Raw genomic sequence first — 14,601 nt, 5'->3', positions numbered from 1 at the left:
GTTGATTTGGGTCATTTCTCTTTTCTTTTTGATAAGTCTGGCCAGGGGTTTATCAATCTTGCTAATTCTTTCAAAGAATCAGCTTCTAGTCTCATTGATCGGTTCTACTGTTGTTTTGGTTTCTATTTCATTGAATTCTGCTCTGATCTTTATTATTTCTCTTCTCCTGCTGGGTTTAGGCTTTATTTGCTGTTCTTTCTCCAGCTCCTTTAGGTATAGGGTTAGGTTGTGTATTTGAGACCTTTCTTGTTTCTTGAGAAAGGCTTGTATTGCTATATACTTTCCTCGTAGGACTGCCTTTTCTACATCCCAAAGATTTTGAACAGTTGTGTTTTCATTTTCATTGGTTTCCATGAATTTTTTTAATTCTTCTTTAATTTCCTAGTTGACCCATTCATTCTTTAGTAGGATGCTCTTTAGCGTCTATGTATTTGAGTTCTTTCCGACTTTCCTCTTGTGATTGAGTTCTAGTTTCAAAGCATTGTGGTCCGAAAATATGCAGGAAATGATCCCAATCTTTTGGTACCGGTTGAGACCTGATTTGTGACCTAGGATGTGATCTATTCTGGAGAATGTTCCATGGGCACTAGAGAAGAATGTGTAATCTGTTGCTTTGGGATGTAATGTTCTGAATATATCTGTGAAGTCCATTTGGTCCAGTGTGTCATTTAATGTCTTTATTTCCTTGTTGATCTTTTGCTTAGGTGATCTGTCCATTTCAGTGAGGGGTGTGTTAATGTCCCCCACTATTATTGTATTGTTGTCGATATGTTTCTTTGTTTTTGTTATTAATTGGCTGATATAATTGGCTGCTCCCATGTTAGGGGCATAGATATTTACAATTGTTAGATCTTCTTGTTGGATAGACCCTTTAAGTAGGGTATAGTGTCCTTCCTCATCTCTTATTACAGTCTTTGGTTTAAAATCTAATTTGTCTGATATAAGGATTGCCACCCCAGCTTTCTTTTGGTGTCCATTAGCATGGTAAATGGTTTTCTACCCCCTCACTTTCAATCTGGGGGTGTCTTGGGTCTAAAATGAGTCTCCTGCTGACAGCATATCAATGGGTCTTGTTTTGTTTTTTTTTTAATCCAATCTGATAGCCTGTGTGTTTTGATTGGGGCATTTAGCCCCTTTACATTCAGGGTAACTATTGAAAGCTATGAATATAGTGCCATTGTATTGCCTGTAAGGTGACTGTTACTGTATATTGTCTGTGTTCCTTTCTGGTCTATGTTACTTTTCGGCTCTCTCTTTGCTTAGAGGATCCCTTTCAATATTGCTTGTAGGGCTGGTTTCGTGTTTGCAAATTCCTTTAGTTTTTGTTTGTCCTGGAAGCTTTTTATCTGTCCTTCTATTTTCAATGACAGCCTAGCTGGATATGGTACTCTTGGCTACATATTTTTCTAATTTAGTGCTCTGAATATATCATGCCAGTCCTTTCTGGCTTGCCAGGTCTCTGTGGGTAGGTCTGTTGCCAATCTAATGTTTCTAGCATTGTAAGTTATAGACCTCTTGTCCTGAGCTGCTGTCAGGATTTTCTCTTTGTCTCTGAGACTCGTAAGTTTTACTATTAGATGTCGGGGTGTTGACCTATTTTTATTGATTTTGAGAGGGGTTCTCTGTGCCTCCTGGATTTTGATGCCTGTTTCCTTCCCCAGTTAGGGAAGTTCTCTTCTATAATTTGTCCAGTATACTTTCTGCCACCCTCTCTGTTTCTTCTTCTTCTTCTGGGTTCCCAATTATTCTAATATTGTTTCCTCTTATGGTATCATTTATTTCTCGAATTCTGCCTTCGTGATCCAGTAGTTATTTATCTCTTATTCTCAGCTCCTTGATTTTCCATCATTTGGTCTTCTATATCACTAATTCTCTCTTCTGCCTCATTTATCCTAGCAATTAGAGCCTCCATTTTTGCACCTCATTAATAGCCTTTTTGATTTCGTCTTGGTTAGATTTTAGTTCTTTTATTTCTCCAGAAAGGGTTTCTCTAATATCGTCCATGCTTTTTTCAAGCCCAGCTAGTATCTTTATAATCATCATTCTGAACTCTAGTTCTGACATCTTACTAATGTCCATATTGATTAGGTCCCTGGCAGTCGGTACTGCCTCTTGTTCTTTTTTTTTTTTTGAGGTGATTTTTTCCGTCTTGTCATTTTGTCCAGAGGAGAGTAGATGAATGAGAGAATATAATGCTAACAGGGTGACAATGACCCCATAACAATATACACTAAACAATTCAGAAGACACCTGAAACTGGCAGAAAAGAAAGGGAAAGAAAGAAAAAAGAAAAAAAAAGTATATGATCAAATATGATCAGGCTGGTGCATAGATAAGTACCACACACTAGATTTTGGGCCTATTTTGGTCTGTTAGAAGAAACTGCCTCCCAAAAGATTAAGGAATGAAAAACTTATATATGTATAAAAATAAGGGTAAATACAATGAAGGGATGAAATATCACTGTAAAAGTGAAAATTATAAAAGATTTTTTAAAAGGAATTGATAAGATAAGTTGGTTGAAAAAAGAAAGAAGAGAAATTTAAAAAAAAGGGGAGAGAATGTGATCAGGCAGGAGACTAAAACAAAGCCATACGCTAGAGATTTAGGGTATACTTTGGTCTGTTAGAAGCAAGCATATCTCAAAATTTTAAAGTGAGAACAACTTATATATATACCAAAAATAAGGGTAACTGCTATTAAAGGTTAGAATATGTCTCTAAAAATGAAAAATAAAAAAGATTTTTAAAAAAGGGATTGATAAGTTGTTGGTTGAAAAAGCGAAAAAGAAAAACTCAAAAAAACGAAAAAAGAAAAAGAAAAAAAGAAAAAAAAATTAACTTTGAAAGACCAAAGAATCAGTGGGGGGAAAGCCATGAATTCTATGTACTGTATTCCCCTAGTGCTGGAGTTCTGTTGTTCTCAGTGATCGGTAAACTTGGTCTTGGCTCTCTGTTCTTGCTGATCTTCTGGGGAAGGGGCCTGTCGCATTGGTTCTCAAATGTCTTTGCCGGAGGCAGAATTGCCCAGCCCTTGCAGGGGGCTGGGCTAAGTCATCTGCTCAGGTTTGCTCTTGGAAGCTTTTGTTCCCTGCAAACTTTCCATACAGCTTTGGAGGACAAGAGTGAAAATGGCGGCCCCCCAGTCTCCCCTCCGAGGAGACGAGAACTCGGGGCCCCACTCCTCAGTGATCCCCCAGAGAAAAGCAGTCAATCACTCCTGTCTCCCTGGTCTCTGGCTGCCCTCCATGCTCACCCCGCCTGTGACTGAGCATTTCTGTCACTGGCACAGGACCCCGTTTGGAGTCTCCAAACCCAGCAGATCCCTGCGGTGTGCTCCCGTGCCGCTCCTCCCAGGGGAGGAAGGGGAGTCTCCCTGGATCTGCTGCTTGTTGGTTCCCTGCTGGAGGAGTAGTGGCCCGACTGTGCCGCAGATCACAGTTTATGGCAACTCTGAGCTGAGAGCCCACTCCTCGGCTCTGTCTCTGCAGCCGGCTTCCCCACTCCGATACCTGGGAGCTCTGCTGCACTAGGCATCCCCGGTCTTTCTGATCCTGAGGGTCCTGAGACCACACTGTCCCAGCGAACGTTTCACCCCCTGCTTAGCCACCTGAGCGACGTCCCTAAGTGGAGCAGACTTCTCAAAGTTCCGATTTTGTGCTCCACTGCTCTATCACTTGCCAGTAGCCGGCTGACGGAGGCTCCCTCCCCCCACCGTCTATCTTCCCAAATATCGCCTCAGATTCACTTCTCCGCACATCCTACTGTCCACAAAGTGGTTGCTTTTCTGTTCAGAGAGTTGCTGCTATTCTTTTCTTTGATCTCCTCTTGAGATAGTAGGTGTTTAGAATGGTTTGATACCTGTCTAGCTGAATTCCTGGGACCAGACGAAATTTAGGTTTCCTATTCCTCCACCATCTTGCTCCTCCTCCAGTAGAATTCAGTTCTTTTCAGCTGTAGGAGTGAGGCCCTCAATTCCTAAAGATCTCTCTGTTTTTTCTGCCACATGGGCCTCTCCACATTTCACATATTTATGTTTCCTTCTTCAAGGCCAGCAGGAAGGCAAGAGTGACTCTACTGAGATGGAGTCTTGTATGACTAATATAATGATAGGACTGACATCCTGTCATCTTTGCCATATTCTGTTGGTTAGAAGCAAGTCAGAGGTCCACCCACACTCAAGGGGATAGAATTCCATAAAGCTATGAATACCAGACAATGGGAATCATTGGTTGTCACCTTAGGGTCTATCTGCTTCAGTTGGCCTTGCCTACATGTCTTGGGATCATTTGACTGCCAGCAGATCTAGGGTGGCATGTTCACATGACAAAGGTAAATATATAGGAGTGGGAGTGACTTTCAGCCCTCTGCTTGCATCCCATTTGCCAAACTAAGTCACATGGCCCAGAGGCAGAGTGGGGGGTGGGCACTACAAAGTTACCTGGTAAAGGATGCGGAGACAGAAGGGGTAAAGAATTGGGGCCACGGACACCATACTTACTTCATTTGCATAGTCCAAGAATTTCTAAAGCTCATCCTTTTCTTCCTCCAGCCAGCATTTCAGGAAGAACCAAGTGTTCCAGTTGGTGTCTCACAAACTCTTATAATCCTGGCTATTTCTCCTGCTGTGGCATACCCTCTAGACCATCATCTGCCTGCCAGTTCTCATGTAGATGGGAATTTACATGACCCCTTGCTATCACCCTTTATGAGAACACTAATACCTGAGCAAATGTGCCTTTTCCAAAACTCTTTAAGCTAATTATCTTTTCTGTTTTCTACCAGAGGAGGGGAGAATATTAACCAGTCTTATTCCTTATCTCAGAGAATCATTCATGAAATTAGTTTCTGACCACTGCCCCTCTCTTTTCAGTGGTGAGGCCAAACTTACTGTGACTTCCCCACTTACCCCACCACATGTTCAGATAGTTGTGGAACTCACTAACTACAATGTGTTCTTTTCTGATTTAAAGAATGCTCCAGGACTTGTTACAGGCTTATGCCTCTCAACACTGGCTGCACATTAGAGTTACCTGGGGAGATTTTAAAAATACCAATGACCAAGACATACAGAAGAACAATCTCTGGGAGTTAGTTCCAGACATTGGCATTTTTAAAGCTCCCCCAGATGATTCTGATGTGTAGCTAAGATGAGAACTCCTATTTATAGATAAACATGTAGACCAGGGTGTCTCAAGTAATAAATATACTTAAGATTTTGGAGTTCAGAGCAGGTAGAAAAGTATATTCCTATTTGACTGTGGTAAAAAGCATTATCTCCTTCAAGGGATTTTTCATGAGAAGTTTTTTTCTGCCTCTATATGTAGATTAGAAATCACATTTGCTTTGAAATGTCTTCTCATCCAGCACCCTGGTACCACAGATGAGAAAAACGAAAGTCTAGAGAGATTTATTTGCCTGCCCAAGTTCATATGACTAATTAAAGCACAGCTAGGACTGGGTCATGAATCTTCTTTTCCCTTTTCCAACATCAATCTATTTTGAAAACATGGACTTAAAATTTTGGTAGTAACAAGTTTGGTTCTATAATCTTCCCAATATACATAAAACTATCCACAGTTTTTGTTGCTGACCAAACAAAGAAGCAGGTCCTTCAGAAGTTAATGGAAAATTCTAGAAAAACAAATTACATGGAGCTTTCTAGGGTAAAACTCCAAAGGCTATCTAATGCCCTTGGCCCCAAAGCTATCTTTCAGATCATTTTAAAGATTAAACATCTAGTTTTAAAGGGTACACTGGAGTGTCTCAGTGTGCTATTTATTATTGAAAACTTTGGTTGTCTTTATTCTAATTTAGACACACAGCTGTTTGGGGGACATAAAGAAATAGATGGCATTATTAGAAGTCTTTGTGTGTGTTTAATGCTTTAAAGATAGTTTCTTGAAATAGTCTTTGGATATACATTTGATATCCATACTTAAAGTTGTTAAGTTTTGAGAAAAGGAAAAATTCAGGTCTGTACTAAATACTTACTGCTCCTTGTGCTATGTGAAATACAGTAGAGTAAATACTAAAACTGTGGATCTTAAACTATAATGTGCACCAGACTCACCTGGAAGACTTGTGAAAACAGACTCCAAACAGTTTTTTCATCAGTAGGTCTAGAGTGGTGTAGTAACCATGTCTTCTATTTTCTATATTCTGATGCTTTGACATCTGGGCTTTTATTGACCCTGGTGGGACTGTCCCTTTTGGTGCCAGCCACTTCCTAGAAATAGTAAACAATTCACCCTTGAGCTTGCTTTTCAAATGCAAACCACTCGATCCAGAGCCCAAGCCCTATCATTTTATCTACCTTCCCTAATCATCCCAGAGTTAGGTACCAGGCAATTAGAGACAGTTTCTATGTTCCAGAGCCTGCTGAAATTATTCAAACTAGCAAATACTAGAGATAAACCTGTTTATTTCACCTCTCTAGTTCCTTCCAGCAGAAACCAAAATAAAAATTCTTACCCTCCCTGTCTACCCCCACTTTGTCTCCCGACTGATCCTGGTGTCTCCCATGTCAACCTGCCCCCTCCTCTTATGATCTGTGAGTATAACAAAGTATCTTTTCAGTGGCAAGGATCTCCAGATCTGTTGGGTTTGCTATACCTAAATAATAATCAAACCTACATTAAAAACAAGTGGGGTGTAAGAATTTGCATCTCTAACAAGTTTTCAGGGGATACATTTTGAGAACCACTTCTCCTAAAACATTTGAAAGTTGTCATGTTTATGTCTTCGTGGGGGGTAGAGAGTAAGGGGTGGAAGCTGATGGAGGGGTCCTGGGGGACCTACAGAGAATGGAGAGTTTTGTAAAAGCTGCTCATACACTTAGTCATTACACTTCTGTATTTATTAAATCATTTTATTTCTAGTTGAGTCCTCCTATAAGAGCTGTGTTATTGTTTCTATACTCTAATACTATGGTCTTCATTGAATTACTTGTAGAACTAGAATACAGAAAGGGTTTAAGAGCATTGGTTTTAAGTCCAGCAGTATTTCTGACACTGAGTTATGTGACCTTGGGAAATTCACTTCGTATCCCTGAGCCTTAGTTTCTTCTCTGTAATATGTCAGTAATAATAATACCTACTTCATAGGGTTAATATAGGACTAAATGAGCTAACTGCTGAGAAAGTGCTTAGTTCATCTTATGGCATATAGTTAGATTTCAAAATGCAAGTTGTTATTGAAGTTATTTTGGGGATGAAACACAGGATTGTAATCAATTTCATTGTCCTGCCCTTTAAATAATACAATTTTATGCCTGGAGTTTTGAATTAAGAACAATGGTGTATGATTAAAGGAATCTAAAAATAAAATTTCACTACATTTGTTGTTCCATAAAATAGAAAACCAGAATCCTTGGATGAAACTCCCTGGGATTGTTCTATAAGTGATAAAACTACAACTGATATGATCTTATCCCAAAATTTTATGTCAGAAGAAAGTCGTTGTTTTCCAGGATATGCTTTAGTCTCACTCCTTCTTTTGGCAGGGCCAATGGTACAATGAGGCATGGTGTAATTTCTCCACATGTGGCTACATGGTCAGAGTAGTGGCTGTGTAAAAGCAGCCACTTCCAACCTAACATGTCTGCTGTGTGCCTCACTTTTGAGTCATGACACTTCCTGTCACAGACAAGCTTTCACTTGTAGGCATTTTGAGGTACTCTAGGAGGAAGGGGGAAATGACTGTTTCTTCTCTTATGTCCATCACCAACGTAAGTGACAGATATACTTTGATTATAGGATCCTTTTTATTTGTGGGGACCAAATCAGTAGGAAAAAATATTTAAATTTCTAGATATCCAACAGTGGGAGGATTAAATTTGTTCATTGTGCATTTATGGTGCATCTTTTGTAATACAACATAAGGTACATATGATATTCTCTCTGAGCTAAAGGTACTGACAGTTTGGCTCAGGAAAAAAAATTATATTTTAGTGGGAAAGAAAAGCTGAAAAAGAATATTTTAATAGAGTTGATTGAGTGTGTTGAACAAACAGTGATTGGGTAACTGTGAATAGTGTTAGGGTTGTGGATAGGGTTAGGGACATGAAGCGTAACCAGTATTTCCCAAGGTTTAAAGTAGTCTTTTTAAAACTGTGACCTATAGGTCACAAACAGTATTTTTGAAAAATTAAAACAAAAAGTATTAGAGTTCATCATGTTTGGTAAAGGTAAGTATTTATATATAGGTGTGTGTGCATGTGTGCGCATGCACAGGTTGTGACGTACAGCCCATTTCTTCAGTGGCTCATGGCTGAAAAAGTTTGAAAAATGCTGAGGTAGGTATTTAAAATTATTTTTTTTGAGACCCTGACATAGAGCCAAATAACTATGGATCCCATGATGAGATTTTTTTTTTCAATCTCTTTCATTTCAATAGGTAGACAATCTCCATTTGCCACTAACACATCTCCATCAGCTCTGTAACTCCTGTGAGTCTTCCTTTAAGGAAGAGAAGCAGGCCTCAGGCTCAGAATCTAGGGTAGGAAGCATTTCTGTTTATCTTCTATTGAAGCTTCTCATATACTTCTGTTTCCATGTTTCTACTTACATGTTTTTCCACAAGGATTTGTTATTTTTTCAGTGACTTGATTTAAGCAAAAAAAAAAAAAAAAAATGGTTGTGAAGAAGATATTAAGTGGTTCATCTATGGCAAATAACGCTGAAGGAGGTCTGAGATTGACTGGGGAGTTTGGGATCCATTTTGGTGTCTTTGGCTGCATCACCCTCCCTTGAATTCAGGGCCATCTGGTAGACTTTCCCTTGGCAGGCACGATTGGAGCCATCTTTATGAAGCTGATTAGGCTGGTTGCCATGGGCATTTCCAGACTTCCCAGGTGTTGCAGGTGACAGCTGCATTTTCCCCACGGAAAATGAAGAAAACATAGGCATCTTTGTCCCAGGAAGTACCCTATGCTGGCCTCCCACTGCTAATACCCATCACTGTGCTAGCATTTTCATCAGAGACAATGTCTTGGGTCTTAGAACTATTTACTTTTTCTTAGATTTGCCATATCATCTAGATTTTGTGTATATGTTTATATATGTATGCTTACATAAAATATATAAAAATCTTGATTATATATATATATACACACACACACACACAGAGGTACATACACACACATACATATATACATATATATGTATATTTTTATTACACCTAAACATTGCCTCAGCAGGAAAAAAAAACATCCTCTCGATAGGAAAATCAAATTGGATGATGGTACCGACATTACTAAGGACAGATAACCAAGATCACATGCCCATTTTCAGTGGCCACCCTGAGAGCTGGCTGTACTTCCTGGCCAGGTCATGATGGAAAATTATTTTGGGCCTTGTGTTCAGGGCAACCTGAGAAAACCAAGTGTGGTCTGAGGCCTGAAGCCCAACTGGTCTTGCTGTCCTTTCTCTGAGTAAAGAGCCTAAAAATAAAACAGAGACAGCAAATGTTAACACAGGCATCAGGTCTCTTTTCTGGTACAGATAACACACCTTTTAATGGAAGAGTAAGTAGGCCAGAAGGTAAATTGAGAGTTGCCTTTGTCTTGTCCTAGATTTTTCTGTATCAATACCAGGGCTTATTTTCTCTTTCTTTCAGTTAGCTTGGCACAGTCAGTTTTGTGATTCCTTCTCCCACCTCCAGGGGTGAGAGCCAGTAGGGCTGCTAAAATGCCATCTGCATCTTCAGTGAACTGACCACTTCATCATGGGATTCAATGCCTTCCCTGTGGGTGCAAGTTGTACCCTCTACTGGGTAGGAATCCTATTGTCCCCTTCTGTGTTAAGACTCAACTTGCACCCCAAACCATTATAAATTTTCTTTCTTCTTTCTTCCTGGATCCCTTTATGAGTGACATCATTTGGGAGGCAACACTTTGATCCTGATGGAAGACAGCTTTGTGAAAGGAGGTTGCAGATTTTGAGGGAAAGCCCATATTTCTGCCCATATGGCTTTGGCTATACTTGCTTGCTAAATAGAGTACAGAGGAAATACAGACAGAATGAATTGCCCAGCGATTTATGCCTTTGGCAAGTTGTTCCAGGGGCTTCAGAGAAACAGGAGAGAGGACCAAAGGGCTCTGCATTTCATTTTAAAAATAGCCAGCCTTGGGCTCCTCCTCTTCCTGCTCCTGTCTCCTCTTCTCACAGGGAGAGCTTTTGAAAGGGATTCCCCTCCCCCGTTTTATCCCCCTCCCCCATCCCTACTTTTTCCCACTGTATCTCTGACGCCAGTTTATTTGAATGGCAAGATTTTTCTGAGCTGGGATAAGTGAGATACAGGAAATCACTGTTGAAAGACTTCTTTATGCTTGTTGTCATCATCACCTTAGTATGAAGGACAACCAAAGGGTCCAGTGACGAAAGCAGAGGCCTGGGCCAGCAAGGACATTTAAGGAGCCAGAGGTAATAAAGACAGAACTGATCATCCACAGAGGTCAACAGCCATAGCTGAGGTGGTGAACTTCACTTGCTCGGGTCATATTGGTGGAACTTCAGATCACACCCTGAAATCTCAGATTTCTTTAGAAGTTTTATTGTGCTGCTAATAACAATCAGCGTCGTGGGCAATCCAAAACACCAAAATACTACTCTGCGCACCGCCCCCCCACCACCCCTCCCACGAAGTTCTTGATGCTTTGTGCACCTGCATGGCCAGGATTACATGGTGACCAAATGCGCTTCCTTAGACAGAAAATTAGGGAGTATCTCACCTAATTTTGAGTTGATTGCACTCTGCTCTAGCTGAGCTCAAACCTAGGATGATTTTCTTATACTGAGGACTATGTACATTCAGTTTTTGGTTTCCAAAGTGGGTAGGTAGAGGCTCCTTTCTTACCGACCCACCAGTCAAAATGTTTAGATGGCTTAAGGCTCTGCAGAACTGAATGAAGTAATTAATAGTCTTCTGTTATTTAAGTGCTTATGCTGCCTATATTTAGATCACTGGTTCTGAAAGTATGGTCTCTAAACCAGCAGCAAGAGTATCAGGATCATCCAGGAACTTGTTAGAATTTCTAAGTTTCAGTCCAGAACTTTGGAATTAGAAATTCTGGAGGTGAGAGCTGTGGTTTAAGTCCCTCTCGGTGATTCTGATGCAGCATTGAGATCCTCTCATTTAGATAACTCAGAAAGCCAGCACTATTTCCTTGTTTTAGACTTGATGGTAAAACTGCTAAGAATCAAGAAATACCTCCTATCAGATGGCACAAATAATTTTTCTAAAGCTCACAACTTTTATGGGATGTTTCTCATACAGGAATTAGATGGAATTAAATATAATTATGGTCATGGAATTGTATCCGTTCTCAAAGGTTTGCCTTGAAATAAATGTACAGATGTTGAATTTTTTTCCTTTCATTAATGTTCATTATCAAGTCGGAGAAATGTTTTCTGACTGGATAAAAGAACTGGTCTCAGAAGGTCAGAAAGTGGCAATTAGAATTCAGAAAAATTCTTTAAAATTTTTTCTCAGAAAAAAGTGATCATTTTCTGGCAACATTATTGCAAAACTCTTAATAGATATTAAATAAAGATGCCATCAATTCATGTTTTTATGTTTGGTAATAAATGACAGCTCATGGGGCGCCTGGGTGGCTCAGTCCTTAAGCCTCTGCCTTTGGCTCAGGTCATGATCCTAGGGTACTGGGATCGAGCCCTACATCGGGCTCCCTGCTCAGTGAGAAGCCTGCTGTGTTCCCTCTCTCGCTCTCTCTCTCTCTGTCAAATAAATAAATAAAATCTTTTTAAAAAAAATGACAGCTCAATTAATAGAGCACCCTGGAATGAGAAAAATTCTCTTTTTTTCAGAGTTTCTCAGAGGAATAATATGATTTTTTCCCCTTGCCCAGTCACCTTTCCCTAATATTTCATGTCTGGTTCTTAGAAAGGAATAGGATGATTTGAATGAAAAAAGAAAATTCTAAATGCAGAGGTAAATCTGAGTGAAACATGTTCATTGAAATGTGAAACCTAGGATGTCTAAGCATTTTATGATGTAAATCTTATGGTAACATACTCAACTTTTTTGTTTTTTTAATTACTGAGATCTCCCAGTACCTGTCCCTGTGGAAGAGAGAGCAGTCCTGCTGCACGTTTGTTGATGTGTGGTTCACTAACTTTAAATTCCCCCGCCCCCCCCTTTTTTTTTTTTTTACTAACCTCAAATTTCAAATAAAGCAGAAGTGAAAGAAATCTGGAAGACACCAGGTTGTAGAAAGCAGGAACCCAGAATAAAATGAACTTTAGCTTTGTACATCAAGAGCTGCCTCCATGTAGGGCATCTTTCTGAAATCAGTCATGTATTTGTAACACCAACACTTGCTAACCTTTCCAGGGAAGAATATAAGGGTGGCCTTATAAATCCATCTTTGCCCTGCCAACCCTCCCACTTCAAACAGTTGAGTTTCACTAGAAATATACGTGTTTTCATAGTTTTCAAACATTATGAGGGAAACAAAAATTATTTTAGAACTTTCTTGATGCATAAATAAAAGTCATTTATATCCATTCTTTTCTGTGTTAACAAGGAAACAAATGCACAAAATATTTGACAGAATTTTTTTTCTTAATAGAATTATGCTGTGGCTAAAACTGCTTTCAGAACCTGTTTATTTTCCATATTGCCTCACTTGATACTTGGATTTTCTAAACAGCAAAGGTTGCTACACTTGTGTTTCCTGTGTTGGGAATTCAGTAGAGGCTTAATAAATACACCATCTCCTGATTTGCCAAGTCATATCTAGAACTTGACCTTTTTTTTTTTTTTATCTCCCATGTTTCCGAAGGAGATTTGCTAATATAATCTGGAATTTGCACTTTCAGGCCTGAAAGAAACCTTAGTTCTCATATAATGCAACCCTGTGATTTATAGATGAGAAAACTAAAGGATAGAAATGTTAATTGAAAGTCATATAGGGACTCATGAGAGAAAAATACCATAGAACCTGGGACTCACAAATCTCCGTTTTAGTTTATTCCCATTATGGCCATTCCTATGAACAATTAAGTACCAAATAAAGCAATGTCATTTCCAATTTCTTTTCTATTTACCTAAGCTTCTTTGCCTGCTCCTACCAATGCATATACCATAGAAGGATATTTTTAAGACCGGAGTACCTGAGAACATGACTTTCTCATTTTTTGGTTTTGTAGATTATTTGACAGTGGCTGGCCTTGAGAAAATCCTTAGCAGAGAAGACATTTTTTATGTTACTTAAGAGATAACTTTGCTTTTGGTCTGGCATTATTTCTTTTCCTTTATTATCATGAAATTTTATTATGTTTATTTTCAAACATACTTTTACAAGGAGAGAGAATATTCTATTGATCTGCCATAACCAAACCCAGATCCAACAATTACTGAGGGTTTGCAATTCTTGTTTAATCTTTTTCTTTCTCTCTTTTTTTTTTCTGAATTATTTTAAAGCAAATTCCAGACGTCATTTCATTTCATCCCTACATTCCTCTCAGCACACATCTCTAAAGAGTTATGGGTATTTTGCTACATAAACCTAATGCTATTATCATACCTAAAAATTATAATTACAAGGTCATCAAATATCCAGTCACTATTACAATTTCCATGATTTCCTGAAAAAATATTTTTAAGAGTTGTCTTTTTCCATTTTTCAAATGTATGGCTATAGGTTCAGGATTCTAGCAAACATTGAAAATTTAAATAAGAAAGAAAGCTGAAGAAGTAAACTTACTTAGCAAGAAGGGTTTTCCCAAATTCTCACAGCTCTAATCTGGATACCATTCAGTGTGACAGGCTTCTCACTGGGTTCCCACAGCTGGTTAGTGTTTTGAATTCCAGCTCCATGAACTCATATCAGGCTACATGGGCTAATGCTCAGCGCCCAACCTCGTGCTGATATCTCTGATGACAGAGTAATGGAGCAACCACGGGCATTGTCTGCCTCTTACTAAATGCACTGTCATCTGTGTTATTCTTCCATCTCTACAGGGAGTGAGTGACTCTAATGCCTCTTGGAAGCATTTAAGCCATTATGGAGGCAAAAGTAATGCCATTCAGGCATCTTTTGTTGAAAGACCAATAAAATAACGTGCTACATTATGAAGGAGCTTCTGGATCTTCAGGGTCATGTAAGGCTTGTTTAGGTGCATACCTCTTCATGTTCAAGTTTCTGCTTCTATGTTGAGTTTTGAGAAAGATATATGAAGATAAAATAGGGAGAGAAAAAAATACAAAGACACAGTTAGGTAGAGAGTACGTTAGTTTAGGCACTGAATTTTGATGACTTTCCTATCACCTCATAACAGATGAAATTTCTTATTGTAAAGATGGCCTTCTGCTTATGGTAAAGGAAAAAGGAACTACATTTAAATCAGAGCTCATCTACTGGAAAACATTGGCTCTTCTTTAAGATGCTCAAAGAGTGCTGTTTAGCCTTTTGACCCTCCGCAGCATCTAAAAGGCACATAATACTTACTGAGTGATGCCTGGAATTTGAATTGTTTTTCATTTCTCTTGATGTAAATGCTTTGTCTACTTTTCATTCATACTGATTTTTAACTTAAAATGTATAAGAATAGAGTTTTTCACCAGCTTTATTAAGGTA

General features: G+C 39.1%; 1 long non-coding RNA gene across 1 annotated transcript; it reads right to left on the bottom strand.

Moving 5' to 3' along the window:
• Positions 1-9,123: 9,123 nt before the first annotated feature.
• On the bottom strand, positions 9,124-13,886 carry LOC144379378 (uncharacterized). Its single transcript, XR_013442211.1, has 2 exons — positions 13,729-13,886; positions 9,124-9,441 (listed from the first exon to the last, which is right to left on the bottom strand). It is a non-coding gene; the product is annotated as an uncharacterized LOC144379378 (long non-coding RNA).
• Positions 13,887-14,601: the final 715 nt, after the last annotated feature.

Source organism: Halichoerus grypus, chromosome 10 (genome assembly GCF_964656455.1).
Source record: "Halichoerus grypus chromosome 10, mHalGry1.hap1.1, whole genome shotgun sequence".
Taxonomy (NCBI): domain Eukaryota; kingdom Metazoa; phylum Chordata; class Mammalia; order Carnivora; family Phocidae; genus Halichoerus; species Halichoerus grypus.
The sequence above is the reverse complement of the archived record's forward strand: the minus strand, read 5'-3'. Positions and strand labels throughout refer to the sequence as shown.